This window comes from Pleurodeles waltl, chromosome 3_1 (genome assembly GCF_031143425.1).
Source record: "Pleurodeles waltl isolate 20211129_DDA chromosome 3_1, aPleWal1.hap1.20221129, whole genome shotgun sequence".
Classification (NCBI taxonomy): Eukaryota; Metazoa; Chordata; class Amphibia; order Caudata; family Salamandridae; genus Pleurodeles; species Pleurodeles waltl.
Window position 1 is genome coordinate 1,242,390,134 of NC_090440.1, and position 22,238 is coordinate 1,242,412,371.

The window sequence follows — 22,238 nt, forward strand, 5'->3', positions numbered from 1 at the left end:
TATCTTCTCCTTCCCAGGAGTCTGTGTTTCCTTCCCTGCATGCTTTGCTCGCTACTTTTTATACTATGGCTATTTTCCCATTCACATTAATTTGGTTTTCCCAGTCCTAGATGGTGTCTAGATGGTGTCTTCCATACTTCCTGCGTGTCACTTCCTGTTTGTCAGTATATAAGCAGAGTTGGTCTTCTGTTCCTTGCGTTGCAAACAATTCCATCCTGGTTGTGCTCCTCGCTCCTATATCCTGTGATTTTGGACTGCTCCTGTTTTCTCTTTTTTCTTTAACATCTTTTTCAGGAGTTCCTTGATCTGAGGTTTTTCTCAAGTTTGTTTTTTTCCCTCTGGGACTCCTTCTGGAGGTTACGGCCTACTTGGTGTTATATTATCAGCAGCACTGTGGCTACTAGAAAGGGTCCCCACTACCTTGGTCAATCCAGAACAAGCAAGAAATCAGGTGGTGCCCAGAGACTGACAGATTACAGAAGTAAGAAGCTTTCAGGTTGTGACAGATTGCAACGTCAAAAACTTCTGCATTGCTCTGGAGCCATGGAAGGACCACCTGAAGATGTTGTGAAGCATAGCTGTAGAGCAAAAGGCACAGGAATTACAACAACTGCGCACCAAAAATACTGTTTGGAGACAAGCTCTGGTGTCTCGATCCATTGATGTACCTAATATCTCCGCCTCAACACCACATTATTCTGGAGATCCAAACAAGTTAAAGGAATTTCTGGACTTTTAAACAGTATATTTAGCATTTCGACCCTCTCAGTTTACCGAGGATAAGACCAAGGTTGTTTATTTTGTAAGCTCCCTGTCTGGCCCAGCCCTAGCCTGGGAAACCTCTTGGTAGCTGCCAATAAGTCTTTATTATCCAACTATCCAGACTTTCTTCAAGCCTTGAAACTGATATTCGAACCACCTGGACTGGAAGTCACTGCGGAAGAGGAGTTATGTGAGATACAACAAGGGAATCAGGATGTCCTGACTTACATAACCTGTTTCAAACAACTAGTGGCTGAAACCACATGGGTTGAAGGCACTTTTGAGACACTCTTCCGTCGAGCGTTACGAGATGAAATAAAGGATGAACTGGAGCATTCCACCCAGGTAGAATCATTGAAAGAACTGATGGACCTGGCACTTAATATTGAGTACCGTTTACAAGAACGTAGATTGGAGAAACAAAGGTCCAGGTTTCAGTTCCAGTCAGTAGCAATGCACCCTTCTGCATGTCGCCCTGAAGAAAATCGATCAGAGAAACCAGCTACTAAAGAAGAAGAACCCATGCAAAAAGATGTTGCTCATGGACCCTTATCTGATGCAGAGCAAGAAAACAGACGGCGCAAAGGCTTGTGTCTCTATTGTGGCAGTGCGGCTCATTTCATCGAATGTGCCCAACCCATCTGACCTTTGGGAAACGCCAACTCCCGTCCCCTGTGAGAAGGAAGGGGACGGGTGGCATTGAGAAACCTTCCATCTGCTCCTACAGAGAAGATACCACAGCTCTTTTTATATTTACAGTAATTCTACAGTGTTCTAACCAGGAAGAACAAGTATTTGCGTTATTGGATTGTGGAGCCAGTGGAATGTTCCTAGATGAGAAAAGGGCTAAGGAAAAAAGGAATACCTTGAGTTCCTAATGAGATCCCTGAACATGTTCAAACAGTAGATGGCTCTCCTTTAACTTCCAGACCAGTGGTGGACACCACTCCTAACCATTAATATGATTCAAAGAGTACCCGGATGCTATCAATGTGTTCCAGAAACCTCAAAAACCCATTTTTCCTCCTCATCTGGATTATGCGCTATTCCTGGGGAAGTGGTCTAATTTGGAAGAATGTATTACTTATCAGAGCAGGAAAGGAAAATACTTAGGGAATACATAGATGAAAACATGCAAAGCAGATTGATTGTCCCCCCTTCATCACCTGCCGGGCTCCTCTTTTCTTCATACTAAAGAAGACTAAAGATCTCCAATCCTGTATTGACTTTCGAGAGTTGAATAAAATTATCATCAAGGATAGGCATCCCCTACTGTTGTGTAGGCTCTCATTATGCTAATAAGACTACAGGATTTTTGGTCGGCAGGATCGTTCGCAGTGTGGGGGACTAAGTCTGACCCACGGTGAAGGACCCTTGTCACCCCAAATCCGGGTTATGCTCCAGCGAACTAACAGTGCCTCATCTCTCCCATAGGGAAGAGACAATTGGGCAGCCGAGCGCATGACATCTTAGTGCTTCCCAGGGAAGTCATGGTCACTCAGGTCACAACCAGTTCTCTCGTACAAAGTGCGGTCTCATATATAAATGACAAAGGCAGTTTGAGTTTTAAAGATTGGTTTAATAAAACAACTGCATTTTAGATAACAAGGCATGAGCCGCAATAACCAGAACCATACAACACAGTAGGATTGAAATAGTAACGAGGAGAGTGAAACATAAAAATAAGGCTATCATATTGCAACTAAATTATGTTCTCACTAAGTTATATTTTGAGCACAGCATGTGAAGCTCTGAGCCTGCCTTTCTGGTTCCACCGGGAGGACATCAACCCTCATACCTGAGCAAAGGCCTGTGATCTAGATCAGCATCTGCAACAGGGCAGTCAGCATCTAATTGTGGGTTCCTGGTCGGAATCTCCCTCTTACGTGTATCAGGACCAGAAAGTGTTTTTATAACTAACACGCCAGTGTTCTAAGAAACATCCCTACGTAAGGATGTGTACTTTCTACCAACCATAAAGACTAAACTTCTACCAGGTCTATCGGCAATGTACCAGACTGTGTCCTTGACTGAAGCAAGCAAGAATGTATTGTTTGAGAACACAGTGCTGAAGTAAGCTAAACTGTGTGATAGAAGGAAATAAAACAAGACGATGAAACTGGTTATAGTAAAATAACAGTGCGAGGCTAAATAAAATGCATATAGGGCAAAGTGCACAGAGGCATAATACGTTAAGCAAATGTGCAGAAAGCTACATTAACAAGCATTTACAATGAAACGGGTCTCGTGTTTGCTCATGTCAGAGCTGATAGCGTTGTAAACTCCTAACCCGACTTTTCACCTATCGGCAAAAGTGCATTTATGTACGTAACCCGAGAAAGTGCAATTAACTATGTAAAGTGCTCGACTTCTTCCAAGTGAAATCGCGCTAATAAATTAGAGAAAAAGTAGTCCACGAGCCGGACAGAAAACTGCGAGCCGCGCATGTTTTCTGTACTTGGCAAATGCGCTCGAGGAGGGCTAGCCACAGGAAAAGGCATGACGTATGCATGCCTTCAACTAATGAAAGCAAGCAGATTTTATTAGGCAAGCCCACAAACCAATGAAAAACACTGATGTGACATCGACAGGGCACCGAGCCCTTTTCTAAACTCTAAAGCATCTCGCTGCGATACGCATGCACAAGCGCATGCAACGCAGGCTCGACCCTAAAAATGGCCACACTACACTACCTGTTACTAAGGATACTTGGTCCCAGGGGCCACAATATTCACCAAGTTAGATCTGCTGGGGGGGTATCTTCTTTTACGAATTAGGAAAGGTGACAAATGGAAGACCGCTTTCCGTACTCCGTTAGGCCATTTTGATTACTGTGTCATGCCTTTTGGTCTGACTAGTGCATCTTCCATATTCCAAAGATTTATGGATTCAGTTTTCTCTGATCTTTTGAACCAAAGTGTTGTAATCTATCTAGATGACATTCTGGTATATTCTCGTTGTCCCAAACAAAATACTAGGCATGTTCTTCAGGTTCTGGAAAGACTCCGACAAAACAATCTGTACTGTAAGCCTGAAAAGTGTGAGTTCAACTAGACGGAGGTTCAATATCTTGGTTTCAGTATCAATCAAGTTGGCATCTCCATGGATCCAGAAACGGTACAAGCCATACTTGATTTACCTTCTCCTGGGTCTGTTAAGGAGACACAATGCTTTCTAGGTTTATCCAATGTCTATAGACATTTTAGGACTTTGTCCAGCAACAAGGTCATATAACCCAGACCATCAAAAAAGAAAGCCTAAAGAAGGGTTTAATTTGGACAGAAGAAGCGGAAAGAGCCTTTCAGAATCGAAAACGTGCCTTTGCACAAGCTCCGATTTTATGTCATCCTGACACTACAAAGAAATTTATAGTGGTCACTGATGCATCAGATAGAGCTATTGGAGCCGTGTTACTACAAAGACAAGATGATGATGGCCTAGAACATCCTGTCTTTTATCTATCCCATGTGTTGTCATATGCAGAACAAAACTATTCCGTGTTGGAGAGGGAATTACTGGCATTAAAAGCTGCCTGCAAGGAATGGAGGCACTTTCTAATGGGTTCACAGGAAGTGTTTGAAGTCAGAACTGATCATCACAGCTCCTTTTGGTGGCCCACGTTAAAATATGATGTTGAAACTTTTGTAAGATCTTGCCCGATATGTGCTCAAACTAAGACACCTCGGACCAAGCCAGCAGGCTTATTTATGCCCTTGCCTTTGCCATCCGTTCCATGGCATACGTTGACCACAGATTTTATATGTTCTTTGCCATCTTTTGTGGGTTATCAGGTCACAATGGTAAAGGTTGGCTCATTTTTCACCCCTAAAGAAATTATCCATCACTAAGGAAATGAGTCAAGTCTTTCTATGAGATATATTCTGTTTGTATGGTTTCCCTCATGTAATCATTTCTGACCGAGAACCTCAAGATGTGTCCCATTTTTGGAAAACGTTTTGTACGTTTTTACACTTTGAGGTGGCTATATCATTCGGATTCCCTCCTCAGACCAATAGTCAAACAGAATGTCTAAATCAAGGACTACGACAATATCTACGCTGCTTTTGTGAGGCAACTCAGAGTAATTGGTCTTCATATCTACCATTGGCTGAGTTTTCCTATAATAATACAGTCCATAGTGCAACGAAGTCCACACTTTTCTTTTTTTGTACTTCTGGTTTCCATCCTACTGCTTTCCCTACTGTCACTCGTAAGGACTCCGCTGTTCCCACAGTTACTTCAGTTGTTCAAAATTTAGGTTAAGTTCAGGACCTGCTACGTACCAATCTCTTAGCTACAAAACATGAAGAAGGTAGCTGATGCTCGGCATTGTCCTACACCATCTTACCAGCCTGGGAACAAAGTCTGGCTTTCTTCTATATTTTTGCCTTTTCGCCTGTCCCAGAATAAGTTTAAACCCTGTTACTATGGGCCTTTTAGAGTCTTGCATGTGTTAAACCCAATCTCTGTTTGACTTTGTCTACCATTGACTTGGAAGGCTCATCCTGTTTTCATGTGTCTCAACTCAAACCTTTTGTTCCTGATCCCTACAAGAGAAATGCCCATTGTCCTCCTCCTCTTCTGGTTGAGGGCCATCCTGAGTATGAAGTACAAGAGATATGCGATTCTCAAATTTTTTGGAATCGTCTCCAGTTCTTGATTCACTGGAAGGGATACCCCATTAGTGATTGTTTGTGGGAGGACGCTTCCTCAGTCCATGCTCCTTCGCTTGGTCCACACATTTTTCAGCATTTTACACGCAAGTGTGGGGCTTCTGGGAGGGGACCTAACGTGACGCCGCAGAGACCGGTGGCCCTCCACTTGCGGGCTGCGGTCAGATCAGCAGTCTGCGTCTTGGACGGCCGTTTCTACCGCAGGCTGCTTTTCAGGCCGCAACCTGTTTTTTGGGCTGCAGCGCGAGCTGAAACTTTCCCTTTGGGCTCTGTTTCACGCTGCACCCACTTTTTGCCCTCATAGTTTTGCTTGCCTGTTTTTTGCAGTTTTTCTGTTTTTTCTTCCATCCCGGTTGTGCTCCTTGCTCCCGTATCCTGTGATTTTAGACTTCTCTTGTTTTTCACTGCCTGCAGTTTTTGTTTCAGACTTTTTGTGTTTCTCATTTTTCTTTAACATCTTTTTCAGGAGTTCCTTGATCTGTGGTTTTTCCCAACTTTGGGTTTTTGCCTCTGGAACTCCTTCTGGAGGTCACGGCCTTCTTGGTGTTATATAATCAGCAGCACTGGGTCACATCTACCTTGGTCAATCCAGAACAAGCAAGAAACTAGGTGGTGCCCAGAGACTGGCAGATTACAGCGGTAAGAAGCGTTCAGGTCGTAACATTATGGGGTGCTACGATACCATGACTGATGTTCCCCAAATACTCAGCGTCCTTTATACTTAAGTCTGTTGTATTATACCTGTGGTGCCGTACTACACTTATGATTCCATGACCGGTGTTCCCAGTACCCATGATTCCATACTGCTTCAGTCAAAGGAAGCATCCTAGAGAACCTGTAAATCACTGAGTACCTTGCATGCACTACTACTTGGGTCTTGGAGGTGTTTTCCTTTGTGCAGGTATGAGCTTAAAATATATATTCATTTCCTGGTTGATTATTGTCAACAATCAGTCTGCACCTGCCCTTTCTGTAAGGTCGAAGTCAGTGTACTAACTTGTTTTTCCTTCAGGAGCATTAGGGGACCTTCCAGGCAGCCATGTGGGTCCAGCTCTCTCAACACCTCCTTCATCTCCCCCTCCTGCGCTCCAGTTCCCCAGTAACTCCCTGAGTTAAGGACTCTATATCTTCTTCAAACTTCTTGATAAGTGGAACAACTAGGCTAAATACTTGCTATCAGGTTAGTGCACACTAATCCTTCTATAGTAGTAAGCAAGACTGAGTATCAGCTTCCTCAAGACTATAGACTTGACTCCTTTCCCTCTCTGTGATTTCCTCCAGCATGCCGTCAGTTTCTGCTACGTATCCTCCTTGCTACATTGGCACTTGAAATGAGAATTCCGCAGGCACCCAAGACTTTGGCTCTGTGTATCTCTGATGAACAGTAGTGCCAAGAGAAAGCACTTCGAAGTGCTTGATATTTATATGAACCTTGTAATGAAACCTGTGGGCAGTACTTACCCTTGGGAGTATCATGAATTCCAAATTGTGTCTCTAGTTTACCCTTCGGAGTTTCAGTAACTCCAACCTGTATTTCAAGACATTCCTGGGAGTCTCTGAATCTCCAGTCAGTATTTAGAGTTTGTCCTTGGGAGTCTTAGATATTCAAATCCATGGTCTTGGTTATTCTGCTCACTTGCTGTGTTTCTGAAGAGGCCTTAAGTGTATATCAATGAAGTTAATGCACTATCAATGTATATAGAGGCTACTTAGTGTATTGATGGTAACTGCCTCTTTTTGTTATTTCCAGTGATTTGCGTCTTTGAAAAATCAGAGGATCTGATTCTGTGCACATTGACCTTGCAAACACAGAAGGCCTCAGGAGCGACAAGCCCTGTTACACAGTGTGGTACAGCTGCAGAGCTCTTCAAGTAATGCAAGTCTCTGTTGCTTTTATTTTATCTCAAACCCCCTTTCCCCATGGACAGTTGCAGTGTGGGATCTAGGAAGTTTTTGTTCCTTGATGCTCTGTGGATCTGAGAGGGTTAAGAGGTCCAGCATCAGCTCCAGTATTGTCTCCCTGGTTGTGATCAGGTGAGTGCATGACAGTAATGAAGTACAGGACGCACACTCCTTGGTGCTACAGTCACCTTGGACCGTGGCAGGGGGTCTGTAGCTGAGCACACTTTAGCAGCATACATACACTCTCAGAATGTGCAATTGTTCCACATAGCCGAATTTCAGTTGTGTATGTCTTGCCCAGACACATGCACATGGTATAGATATGCACACATATTTTGTTCTACATGATGTTGTGCTGGTGTGAGTGTAACACCCAGCCACAGATTTTTGGAATACGCCTAAATCAAGTTGAGAGGATGTGAGTGTTGTGATGTTTACAGTGACAATTTCAAACACAAAGATAGTGTATATAACCAACCAATAAATCTTTATTCGGTTAAAAGACAGCCGTGAAAGCATATAAGAAACAATATACACAGAATGTAAAAACAGGAGAAGAACAATTATAAAAACAGCTATATAAAAACCATTTATTTTAAGAATAATAATATATATGCGTGATCTTATAAAAGAGCAAATCCCCAGTAGCAACAAAACAATTAATCAAGTTTAGAATGCCTTAATCTCAGAGCAGCACGTAGAAAGCAGGAAAAAGTAAACAAAACATGTACATTTAGTAAAAGCTCCAAAAACACAAGAGCTGTGCAAGTTTGAATGAAGTTAAGGGGTTTTAATAGAGGGCTGATAAACAAATGTTTTAATGCTAAAATGTTTACATATCAACACATTTGTTTACATATCCTATGGAGACCTATTGTCGGAGCCACATGGCCCCAAAGTTCCAGGATAAGATCAACTATTAAGGGATATATAAAATAAAATATGACCATAAATCACATAAATAAAAGTCTTATCAGCAAAAATAAAATATTAAACAAATTTAAAAAATGTAAACTATTTTTCCAACATATGGCCTCTTTTAAGAAAGAACCAACCCCCGACACACCAACACACCCGGGAACATACGTAGCCACATGTAAGCTGGGCAGTATTACACAAAACCATTTTTCTTCAGTAGGGGAGGTAAAAATCTTTGTCTAAAAGGTGCATACAAATAAAAAAACAGGGTAAAATGAATTAATGACTGTGAAGACACTCCTTCACATGGGCAAATTTGTATAGATTTCGAATCATACTGGCTGAGTGGGAAGCACCAAATTACTTCGGATTATACCTAACCAGAAGCAAGTAATAAAAGTCCTTTCCCAAACATTTTGCACCGCCAAAGGGTGCACCTCAGGTTCCGCCTGCAGCTTTAGCATTAAGAAATCCCTCACAGTTGGTTTCATTATTTCCTCTGTCTCCCTATTATTTCTCAACATTTTTAAAAAGTTATCTTTCACCCACAGCTTGTCAATACGTCTTAAACATTGTGGGGCATTCAACTTTTCACGTCGGCCAAGAAATGTGTTTGCCTCTTTGATTTATGCTAGCCAAGGAATATCCTAGCCTCTGTCAAAAGCCAGACAATCATGGATCAGCTCCCTATTTAGGGAGGCACAATCATTAGACTACATGGAGATCCACAACAGGAGGGGCGCAATCTTAATGCCATCACCCACAAACTCCAAGTCCAATTCCTCGTGTAGGCAAAACCGAGAAGTGATTTGCCCCATACCCAATAACCTTCGGCAGAAGCGATTTTCCTCTATCTGGGGAGCCGTACTACCCAAGTAACCCAAGAGTGGGGCTCTGTACACAAGGACCGGGAGGCATTTATGCTTGTATACCTCAAGCATAGGTACTATAGGCTTGTTACCCACACTTGTTGCAAAATCTTATAGCCCCTACAGAGGCATTGAATCACTCACATCACCTCGCTATGCAGGGCTTCCACGGCCCTCTGTCGTCAAAAGTCACACCTAGATAGGGAAACACATGCACATGGATCATGTTTTGCCTGTTAATCACCAAGGCCCCTACTTTGCTCAACGGTTTGCCACAAACCATGAAATGTGTTTTGCTGACATTGACCTCTGAATCTAAGTCTGACATAAAGTCAACATAAGCATTTACCGCCACATGGAAGCCATTCATGGTGCGGCCCAATAGCACCACGTCATCAGCATAGATCAGGGTCCTCACACTCATTCCATCTGTTTTAGGGACATCTGTACATCTATCAACCAAAATGTTATGCAAATCATTTGTATATAAAAGGAACAGGGTGGGGGCCAGAATACAACCATGTCTCATCCCCCTGTTGAAATTAAAAGATTCTGTGCGTCCCCATGGGTCCCATATCTCACAGAAGCATTGGTTCCAGAGTGTAAGTATTGCAGAGGCTCCACGATTTGGGTCTCCATACCCATCATGGATAGTAGCCCTTTGTCAAAAGCAGTACTAAGATCCATAAAGGCAAGACAAAGTGTACCCCCTTCACCTGGGAGTATTAACCAATCAACAGAAGCAAATTCAAACACTGCTCCTGAGTCCCTAACCGTTCCCTGAAACCATAATGCACCTTACTCATCAAATCATGGTCTCTCACCCACTCCTCAATGCTCCGTAAAACAATACGACCCAAAACGTTTATAAGTGATTCTAGAAGATTTGGGGTAAAATCAATCAAATCATCCATTTCCTCACCCGGATCACTCCAGAGAAAACATTACAAAAATGACTCACCCACTCATCAGGGAGAATATTACACCTCAGATAGGCCAGTCTCAAGGATACCAGTATTTATTATCTTCCAGAACAGACTTGAGTTTTTTGTGCACAACGTGAACTCCAAATCCTCCCAAGCCTGCTCCTTGAGCTGCTGTTTTCTCTCCTTCAGAACAAGCTTATATTGTGCTCTCACACTACTTACATAAGCCTTATCTCTAGGCTACATCTTCAGTATCCTCTTCAGAGTTTTCCTAGCTGCATGACAGAATTTATTAAACCATCCACCTTGATGCTTAGGAATGGCCTCTCTACTTTTGGTCAAGATAGCTCTGATGGAATCATTTATTTTATCCACAGCATCAATTACCTCCCACAATGAGGGGGATTTGGCAAGAGAATCCCCACCATCAGGTTTAGATTTTTATTCTCCACCCTCTCCACTACCTGTGGAATATTTGCCTGCCACCAACATGTTGTTCTACCCTGATCTGTTGTTCTCAAATGAGACAGCCCAGCACACGCCAAAATAAACTTGTTACATGGAATATTCAGGGACACCTTATGGGGGTTGTGATCACTGAAGTTCTGCCTTTAGACCTCCCCATGCCAGACCACATTTCTCACTGGGGTAGACACGAAAACATAATCAATTATGGACACGATCCCTCTACCCACAAAGATTGGGGCCTGTTTGTCAGAAGCAATTCCCAGGTCAAAGATGTTTAACAACCCTAGACTCTCCAGCCCCCTAATAAGGGCCCGCCCTTCTCATCCTGTAATCCCTCATCTACAGACACACTGTGATCCTGCTCAAAGGGATTCTCAGCGGTGTGACAGCCCTCTGTCTTTGCGTTAAAATCTCCAGCTACAATCACATGAAATTCCATACAGCAGGACTCCAACCTTCCCTTCAGTATATGCAGAGCAGTAAAAAAGGCCATAATTTGGCATCCAGAATCCCACACTGCATTATAGAAGTTTACCAGGAACATATTATACTTATTTGGAAATACAACCCAGACAATAAGAATTCCCTGATGACTCCATTTAATCTGATATGCTCTATAAATCTTAGAAATGCAGACCAAAGTGACTAACCCCTCCCCATTAGAGCGGTGACCGAGCACCCATTCTGCTAGAACGGCATACCTTTGAAATCCATCCCATTCAGCAGCCCCTTCTGATCAAGTCTCTTGAAGTAGAATAAAATCAAAACCTGAGATAAACCCTACCCATTTCGTGTCTTGCAGCTTTCCATCATACCTGCCACATTCCAAGAAATCAGCAAGAAATCAGCAAAGACATTATCCTCTCTCTTATAGCAGAGGATCCCATGGACAACACATTGTCATTTTCCTCCTGTTTGGACAGGTTTACCCATCCTGGCAGTCAATCATTTACCTCTAAATCCGAGAGTGCCGTAAATCTATTTTTCAAATTTAGTGGTGGCAGGCCCTCCTGCAACCTGAAAACCCCCCTAACACAAGGACCATCTACAGGCTGGGTATGCCTATGAAAGAAGTCTAGGGGAACCAGGCCAATGTTCTAACGAGCCTGGGGGTCAATGTAGCATGACAGAAGCAAATGGCGGTCCAAACCTGGGTATCTACAGTTTACTATGATACAATTCCCCCTTCCCTTCTTTTTTCCAGGGGGCCCACCCAGGGACCCTTCTATCCAATCCATCTAACAAACAAAATGTGCACTACATAATTTCTGTTAAAGTCACAATTTTTGCTCAACCAATATCCTGTCTTATGTTTCAGCTCTTCAGTGGATTCTGTTGTGCGTGGAGATATCAGTGGTACATTTGTAAGAATTACCACATAGGGGGCACGTGCAGTTGGAAGCTCTAATCGGGCAAATGGGGGACCACTACATTAATGCAGATTTCAATCTCTCCTCTGCTCTTGTACCGACACTGCTTCCCCTCCAGTTTTGCTCATGGATCTCCACCCAACACCATTTCTACCAATTTCCCCAGCCATGCTGATCGAATTTTCAGGGACCGCCATCACATGGTTATCGGGAAGGTTCTGTGTTAGAATGGGGACGATGTGGTGGCTGCTGGATAGCACCATCCTGAGACTCTGAGGTGAACCATATACCGTGGTTAGTTCTAGAATGTCCTATCTGAGGAATGGTTCCAAGAGTCTTTTTTAGAAAGAACAACGTTTGATATTCAAATTGGGGACTCATAGTAATGGGCTGAATGATGAGATTCCTTGGATGAGCTTCTACCCAGGAACATGATCATGAGATGACCATATCCTTTGTCCTTTACTTTGTTAAATGACGATATTAATTTGAGACATGATTACATTGTCCGGTCCTATCTGCCTATGATCCACTCCCCTCTCTTCGTTGTTTTTCCTTTTTCTTTTTTCTTTTCATGAGACACACATCTACACCATCCCACTGGTGCTTTCTCAGTCGGTCTTTTTTCAATCCTGCTAATGTACATTTTATGGTTAGCGAGTGACTGACTAATATACCCTTTATCTACCCGTTTTGCTAGTACTACATGGACAGTGCCCACCGCTACCGCATGAGCGGGTGTTTCATACATTCACACTTTATTATCATTATATTAAATGGCTATCTTTTTTAAATATCATCGTTGATTTATGACCTCCTGCCATTAATATATCCACTCGAGGCTTTATGCTCCCGTCTTTTGTCTCCGAGTTAAGCCTTTACTTCATTGGCTTCCGTGTTTCCTGAAATAGACGTACCATCCGTCTAAATTGGCTCCGCCCCCGCCGAGCGTGGTCACAGTCCACTGACGCATCGGAGAGACAGTGAGTGAGTTGATAGGGCGTGACATAAAGCGCTGACCCTTGTTAATGACCGCTGCTGGTTCCCGGTTTACTTCCAGGATCGCGGACGCCGGGTAGGTCCATGGCACGAGCCAACTAGGGGTGTAGGAGACAATACATTTCTGGGGGGGACAGGGACAGCCTTGGGTGACTTATTATCAACCCTATACAATCGCTCGTTGTTTACGAACTGCAGGCTCCGATAAATACACGCAATCGTATATATATATATATATATTTATATATGTTGGAAGTGAAATAGGGAGAAAGGAAGGCATGTTTTCACAGTCTGTGAATGTAAATAACAATGAAAGATACTTTCAAAGTAATTAGCTCAAATGTGAAAATAACATGTTGATTAACCTTGCATCTTCATGCACCAAGCAAATAAAGGTAGGAAGGTAAAAAGGAAGAACATACTCTTTGCGCCTCACACCCATCATGCCAATTGGAACCGCACTGGAGAGATCAAAAGGGATTAGTTACAACAGCTGTAAACTGTGCTTGGAAACCATAGTTCTAATAACACTTCTGCTCCTTTGTGTGATCTTGGGCAGCTCAGCTCCACATCATTCATAACTAGGAGCATTTCAACTGAAGAAGCTCTTGGAGTTACAGGCTATATAAATATGGATTCTCTAATCTCTGTATAAACTACAGTCACTAATTTCTTTAGAAACGGCTGTTTGTGATGCACCAAGTCACTGCGTGTAAAGAAAAGACATTCACTGATTATAAAGAAAAGAGATCAGAAAATGACTATGATAGGATTATTACAGTCGAATTCTGACATTACATTGTCTTCTGCCAGAGCTAGCAGCCAAGGTAAAAGGCAGATCAGGTCACAGAGCATAATTAATGTAGCTGTTTAAAGCAAAAAAAATATAATGTTACTTTTCTTTCTTCTGCTGTACTTTAATAGCTTGGAATGACAGAAGCTATGCACTAGGGTTTTAAGTGGTTTGTGGGAAAGTTGGTGGTGTGACCATGTATTATATGGGGTAAAATACCCCCTGTGTACATAAGGATATTGCAACTCACCTTAAAGTTCATACCTTATAAACAAGCATTGGCATAGCCAATAGGTCTCGCCTATGCAAGTTATATTGCCTTTGCCAATGTGTTTTAGCCATGCTGTACATTAGTGAGACTACTATTCAGCATGGGTGAAAGTTAATGGCATAAAGGAGAATGATGTGTCACCGACTGGTGTGGCGTAGTATCATGGAGTAAGTAGAGTGTCCTAGAATGGAGCAATAAACTAACTTTAAAGGAACAGGGGTCCCTTGAATAAAATGCAACACCACTCCCATAAACAATGATATCAAAGTAGTATGCAAATGGAATGTTTTATGCATTTATTCAATCAAAATATAAAAGATCAAGGGCTAGATGTATCATCTGATTTTGCACTCGCAAACAGCGAAATCGGCCGTTTGCGAGTGCAAAATCAGGGTCTGCAATGCATCAAATGCATTCGCAGACCAAAAACCGAAAATCGCAAAAATTGCGATTTTCTGCGTTGCGACCAGGATTTTGCGAATCGCAATTTGCTATTCGCAAAATCCAGGTCGCAATGCAATTCTGCAAAAAATCACAAATTGCGATTTTTTGCAGAATGGTATTTTGCAAGTGCAAAATACCATGACCTGCAACCAGGTGGTAACCTGGTGCAAAATTTTAAAATGCAGTAAAACTGCATTTTTAAATTTGATATGTAAAGCACACATGCCCTTTTTGCATGTGTGTACTTTACATGTGAAAAAAAAAATGGGGTGCAGGAGAGGGGGCCTTAGGCCCCCAGCACCCTGGCCCTTTGCTTTTCCCAAATTGCGATTTCTGTTTCAGAAATCGCAATTTGCGAAATGCTAAAAATTTGCAGCTATGGGCCAGCAGGCCCATAGCTGAGAATGGGGCCAGTATCGCAATTTGCGATTTTTAAGAAATCGCAATTACCGAATCGCAAATGTGATACATGGCCCTTTGCGAGTTGGTAATTGCGATTTCTTAAAAATCGCAATTACCGAATTGCACTGGGCCAGATTCATACATCTGGCCCCAAATGTAGTGGGAAAACATCAACAGGGGAAATCGAGAAAGACTGGTATTCAGGCATTACACAAGTTATCTGGATGACCCAATGTCACCAATTACAAGAAAAATGTAAAAAGTAACCTATATAGTACAGTGGTTGGGAGGAGGCTGGCCTGGTTTGTAGTGGGTACCTATGGTACTTACACCTTATACCATGTCCATTTATCCCTTATTAGTGACATGTAGGCAGTGTCTAGACGCCAAGCTCTCTAGGGGTAGCTGTAGCCAAGGCTTATCTAGGAGACATGCAAAGCTCATGCAATACCACTGTAGTCACACAGTACTCACACACATGAAAGAAAATACTAAGTGTTACAAAAATAAAGGTACTTTATTTTAGTGACACAAATGCCAAAAACACCATAGAGACTATACTCCTTTAGAAGGTAAGTAATACACCAATTATATACACTAGTATGCAGCAATAGCAATAAAAACAGTTAGAAAACAGTGCAATTAGTGAAAATCACAATGGTTAGAAATGGGCCTAGGGGAAACACAAACCCATATACTAAGAAAGTGGAATGCGAAGGTTGGTTTCCCACCTAGGCAAGTGTGGTGTGTACAGGGGCGCTGGGAGTATTAGAAAACATCAAAGGTAAGTAAGAGAACCCACCTTAGAGCCCAGGAAAGCAGAAGTAAATCACAGTAACATTCCTAGAACACACAAGAACACGAGAAAGAAGATAATGCAAGAACCAGAAGACACTTCAAGACACAAAGGGTGGATTCCTGGACCTAAAGACCTGTGGAAGAATGGGACTAAGTCCAAGAAGCACAGAAGAGTCCAGGGAGGACAGGAGCCCCTGCTAACCCGAATTAAGGTGCAAAAGAAGAACCACTGGTGAAGAACAACAGTCAGTACTGCACCCAAGAAGATGGATGCGGGTTCGTGGTTGGTGCAGATGATATCCCACACCGGATAGATTATTGCAGTCTGGTTTGCATCGCTGGATTCCACCAACAAGCCTTGGCACAGGCAAAGCTCATGGTTAGCGGAAAATTGCCACCCAGGAGGAGGAGTCAGAGGGGGCTCTCAGCAACTCAGAGAGCCCACGGAATACCAGGCAGCGCACATAGGAGTCCTCAGCATGAGGACAAAGGAGTTGCAAAAGGAGGCCTACACAGCACAAAAACAAAGGATCCCACGCCGCCAGAGAACCACTCAGGAAGCGGTGCATCTCAGGAAGGAGTGCTGGGGGCCGAAGCTACATGGTACACAAAGAATTTCATAGAAGGATGCCAACAAGCCTTGGCAACTGAAAAACACGTGGTGCACAGGAGTACTGTCTTGCATGGGAAGGCAAGCTCTTACCTCCACCAAATTTGGACAGTAGGACGTCAGGACCATCAGGACCACTTCAGTCCACCACCCGTGATGCAGGATCCATGCAACTCGCCAGGAGAGGGGACCCATGCAGATGGTCATCGTTGCAGAGAGGTGCCTGCTGAAGCAGGGGAGTGACTCCTTCACTCCAAGAGAGATTCATTCATTCTTCTGGTGCAGACTGAAGACAGGCTGTCCTCTGAGGATGCACAACCGGGAAACAGTTGCATTTGCTGGCAAGAGCTGGAGATACAATGTTGCAGAAGTCGTCTTTGCTTCATTGTTGCAGTTTGTGGAGCTCCTGGAGGGTCCAGATGCAGTTTCTTAGGTGAGAAAGTGAAGTAAAGGATGCAGAGTCTTGCAATCTGAATCTGAAGAACCTCCCAAAGGAGAGACCCTAAATAGCCCTGAAAGGGGGATTGGTCAGATAAACAGGTAAGCACCTATCAGGGAACGGCTCTGACACCACCTGCTGGCACTGGCCACTCAGATGCTCCCAGAGTTTGCTGCCAACTTGGAATCCAAGATGGCAAAACCCAGGGACCCTCTGGAGGAGCTCTGAGCAGCACACCTGGGGTGGTGGTCCAGTTTCGTGCCAGAGCAGGGACTGGGGGTGCCTGAACCGGTGTAGACTGGATTATGTAAGGAGGACACCAAATGTGCCCTTCAAAGCATTTCCAGTGGCCTGGGGATGTAAGCTACCCCTTCCAAACCTATTTCCAAAGGGAGAGGGTGCAACACCGCTCTATCAAAGGAAATCCTTTATTCTGCCTTCCTGGGCTTGAGCTTCTCAACCAACAGGAGGGCAGAAACCTGTCTGAGAGGTGGCAGCAGCTGGGGCTGCCTGGAAAACCTCAGAAGGCTGGAATGGCAATACTGGGGGTCCTCTAAGGAGCCCCCAGAGTGCATGGAATCATACAACCAATGCTTGCAAAAGCCTTGGGGTATGATTCCAACATGTTTGATACCAAACATACCTATGTTTGGAGTTACCATTATGTAGCTGGGAATAGGTAGTGACCTATTTCCAGTAAAATGGCATCCCCACACTCCTGAAGTCTGGGAAAATGGTCCTGGAGGCCGTGGGGGCACCTCTGCTAGTGCAGGGGTGCCCTTACCAGTGGCGTAGCGTGGGTTGTCAGCACCCGGGGCAAGGCAAGTAATTTGCGCCCCCTAACCCGGGGCAAGGCAAGTAATTTGCGCCCCGTAACCCGTGGATTTTAGCACTCGAGTCTCTTCCAAGATGTAGCGCCCGGTGCGGCCGGCCCCCCCTGCACCCCCCACGCTATGCCACTGGCCCTCACACATAGGTACTCTGCACCCTGTCCTCAGGGCTGGAGGGCCTGCTATAGGGGTGACTTATAAGTGACCTGGTGCGGTGTAACTGGCAGTGAAAGGGTGCATGCACCTTTTCACGCAGGCTGCAATGGCAGTTCTGTAGAAGCCATTGCATGGGCTCCCTATGGGTGGCAAAAAAAATGCTGCAGCCCCTAGGCTAGGGAACTCCTGGAACCCCAATGCCCTGGGTACCTAAGTACCATATACTAGGGACTTATAAGGGGGCACCAGTATGCCAATCTTGGGTGAAATACTGGGTTACCAGTATGTAACAACCATAATTTAAGGGAGAGAGCATAACTACTGGGGTCCTGATTAGGAGGATCCCAGTAGACACACTCAAACACACTGGCAAACAGGCCAAATGTGGGGGTAACCAAGCTCGTAAGAGGCTCCTTTCCTACAAGGTTAGCATCCACAATAATGATTTACAAGCTTTTATACACCGACTTTTACATGAATGACTCAAATAGTGAATCAAGAAGTCATTAGCTCATAGTACCTATGCTTATGCCAACTTATGTACAATATCACAAATTCAAGTCAAGGTTCTTTGGCCGACGATATTTCGATCCCCTAAACAGGTATCAGGATCATCCTAAGACTTCATTAAGCTTGAGTTAAAAGGGTTACAGAGTGCTTGTAACCAAAACGGCGAAGATAAATCTTACTCACGTCTCATATGAGTGAGAAGGCAATCAATGGAGATCTGAATCTCTAATCAAGCGCCAATGCCATAAAGTAGTAGTAGAGTGGAGTAGTGTCGCAGTGTAATAGAGTGGAGTGGCAGAGTGTTGTAGAGTGGAAAGGCATAAATAAGAGTGAACTCGAGTAGTTGTTGAGCATAGTACATTGTTGAATAGCGGAGTGGCATAGAGGGCTGTGCAGTGGCGTTGAGTAGAGTATCGTAGATTGAAGTGGCATAGAGTGGTGTGGAGTGGCATAGAGTGGAGTAAAGTGGAATGGAGTGGCGTACAGGGAGTTGTGTAGGGAGTTACAGAGTGGAGAAAGTGTTAGAGTTTAATGGAATAGAGTGTCAGAGTCTAGTATCATGGAGTGTAATGTCAGAGTGAAGTGTCACAGAGTGGAGTTGGGTGGTCTAGAGTAAAGCGGCATAGAGTACAGTGGTGCAAAGTAGATTGGTGTAGAGTGTAGTGGTATAGAGTGCATTGGTTTTGAGTAAAGTGGTGTACAGTGCATTGGCGAAGACTGCACTGGTTTAGCGTACAGTGCAGTAGCATAGAGTGGTGAAGAGTCGTGGGGCGCAGAGTTGAGGGGCAAAGCATAGATTGCAGTGGCTCAGAGTCCTGTGTCATAGAGTGATGCGTTGCATAGTGGAGTGGTGCAAGGTAGAGTAGACTGGTGTAGAGTGCAGTGGTGGAGTGCAGTGATGGAGAGTAGAGTGGCATAGAGTGTAGTGGCATATAGTACACTGGTGTAGAGTGCAGTAGAGTGGCATATAATTGAGCGGTGAAGAGTAGAGTGCCGTGGTGCAGAGTAGAGAGGAGTATAGTTCAGTGGCAGAGTGCAGTGTTGCAGAGTAGAGTGTCATAAAGGGCAGTGGTGTAGAATAGAGTGTCATAAAATGCATTGGTGTAGAGTAGAGTGGCATAGAGTGCATTGGTGTAGAGTGCAGTCATGTAGAGTGATACAGAGTAGAGAAGAGTGGCTTAGAGTACAGTGGTGCAGAGTAGAATAGAGTGGCATAGAGTGCAGTGGCATGGAGTAGATTGCTGCAGAGTACAGTATAGTGGTGAAGAGTAGATTGTTGCAGAGTGGAGCATAGTGATGTAGAGTGCAGTAGCATAGAGCGGTGCAGAGCAGATTGGAGTGGTGCAGGGTACATTGGAGAAGTGCAGGGTAGATTAGACTGGCATACCATAGAGTGGAGTTGCGTAGATTGCAGTCGCATAGAGGAGATGATTTCAAAGTAGAGTGAAGGGCCTACAGTGGAGTGGTGTAGAGTAGAGTAGATTAGAGTGCAGTGGTGCAGAAAACAGTGCAGTGGGACAGAGTACAGTGGCATTGAATGCAGTGGTGCAGAGTAGAGTGGCATGAAGTTCAGTGGCAGAGTGCAATGTTGCAGATTAGAGGGTCGCAGAGTACAGTGGTGTATTGTAGAGTGCATAGAGTGCAGTCGCCTAGAGTGCTGTGGCGCAGAGTACAGTGGCATTGAAAGCAGTGAAATAGAGTGCTGCGGTGCAGAGTAGATTGACATAGAGTGCAGTGGCATAGAGTGCATTGGATTTGAGTAAAGTGGTGAAGAGTGTAGGGGTGTATTGTGCAATGGTTAGAGTAGAATAGGCATAGATTGCAGTGGCGTAGTGTAGAGTGCTGCAGTATAGAGTGATGTAGAGTGGAGTGGTAAAGCATAGATTGCAGTGGCTTAGAGTAGCACAGAGTGGAGAAAAGTGGTGTAGGGTGCAGTGGCAAAGGGTAGATTGTTTCAGAGTACAGTGAAGAAAAGATAAAGAAAAGATAATATACTTCAATATGCTGAAGTATGTAACGATAACAACAACATAAATAATAACACTAGACATAACGGCCCAAAATGAAATATGGCTACTCCCTGTTAGCCACTCTATAATCAAGCCCTTCATTACCAAGATAACAAAACATTAAACATAAATGTTAGAAAAATATACCCTTCTAATAGCTAAATTGTTGTGTGAAAAGGTAAAATCTGGGCCCAATCTTGACTTCACTGTTTCACCAACTGGTGTGATCTTAGGCAAAAACAAACATTGTGTTTCACAGAGTCTCCTTTCTAGCCTGCAGGTGTCAGGCTGAGTGGGACTCTGTTCTCTCTTTAGATCTTGTTCAATGTCTTGCAGCTCCTCTTGAAGGCATCCTGCAGTGCTCCTCTTCAAGGCGGCAGGTGATGCAGACAGTAATCATCCAAAACTCTTTTCTCCTCCTCGTGCCCTTTGTTCTTATGAGCACCCTTAATGCCCACAGGTGTGAACAGGACAAACAAAAGAGCAGAGGGCGCAGGGGGCCTCCTGACTCACCTTCATTCTGTTACCATCAGATTGGAGGATGGTCGGTACAGGGCTGTTATAAGTAGCGCTTTTGTGCGCTAATGGCTCTCTGAATAATAGATGTGAGAGGGGAAATTATTGTGTCCCCTTGTCCCCCCCACCTTCGTCCCCCGTGTCCCCCACCCTCCAAAATCTGGGGGGATACATCCCCCGCATCCCCCACAGTTCCTACGCCCATGGGGCCAACGTTACTCTAATTAAGTGTTTATGTGACCCTTTGACAGCGTCACTCCTGATTTGCCTTCCATGATATTGCAGTTACTATTCAGACTTTTGATATTTTTTCTTGTTTGGAGGCACGCGTTTGGGTCGACGCTTGCTGTCTTATTTAGACAGACCGCCGCCTATGCGTAGCCTCAGGTGTTTCATTGCTCATACCAGATTATCTGCTAGTGTTGGTGACATAAAGACATTTCAGTGAACAATGAGAATTGTGATGATTTTTCTATTTGATCACGCGCGTTTCAGTCGACTCTCACTGTCTCATTTAGATGAACAACCTTTCATATGTTACCACGGATGTTTTTATGCTCTCACCTGATTATTTGCTAGTGATGGTTCTTTTCTAAACACTAAGCCAATTAATTAGATAGGTACACGCTTTAGATTTTAAGTTTTCTTTCTGTTACCAGCAGCTTCCTTTCGATAGCCTACATTAAATTAACACTGTGTAGTCAACAGATGTTAAATTAATTTTTCTTTTGTGTGCATGACCTTTTTAGGACGACGTCAGTCCTAAGGTCCGCTGTATCCTAAGGAGCCAAATCCCGACTGTGGGAGGGTAAACCTAACAAATTAACCCTCCTGTCTCTATCCTCTACCTTGTTATGGTGAATAGTATCACTAGTAGTTTTGTCCAGCATGATCAACACAGTGTTTCACGTGAGTGGGTGATATATATAATTTTTAATGTTGATATACTACCCTTTGTACAAATAAATTCTATCTTTTACACAGGTTCCCCTATGTATGTTATAGATATTCGGAGGCTTCAGTGTAAGTGGTTTTGCCTCATACTGCTCTAATACTATTTAAGTGTGTAGTGAAAACCTAGGAGCCTTAGTTTTTTGGTCCTGACAAAGCGCCATCTGATCTATAGAGACACCCAGGGCGCGAAACATGTTGACCGTTTTTCACCAGCAACAGGGATAATTTCCCCGTTCAGCCTGTTTGTCTGTTGCAGAGTGCTGGAACCTCATTCCTTTTCTACTCCCCCGTGTTTTTAATATTGACCTAAAGTCCCTATACCAATTAAATGAGTTATTAGATGACTTCAGAGGCAATTTTAATTTCTCTCTTTTTCTCCAGCTTTCTTCTAATGGTAGTCGCAAATGTACTCCTACTACTTTAACGGTACTTCCTCTGTTTTAAAAATATCTCCAGCTAGTGCCCCCTCGTGGGGCCCGTCAGGCATTGCAGAGCCGGTCTGATGAGGAGCTAGCCCTATGAAGAAGCGTGACATCCATTGGATGTGTGAGGGCTCTTGCTTCTAACAAAGAAGTGCCTTCTTTCTTGAACCTGTGAAACATCCTCATAGGAACAGTGT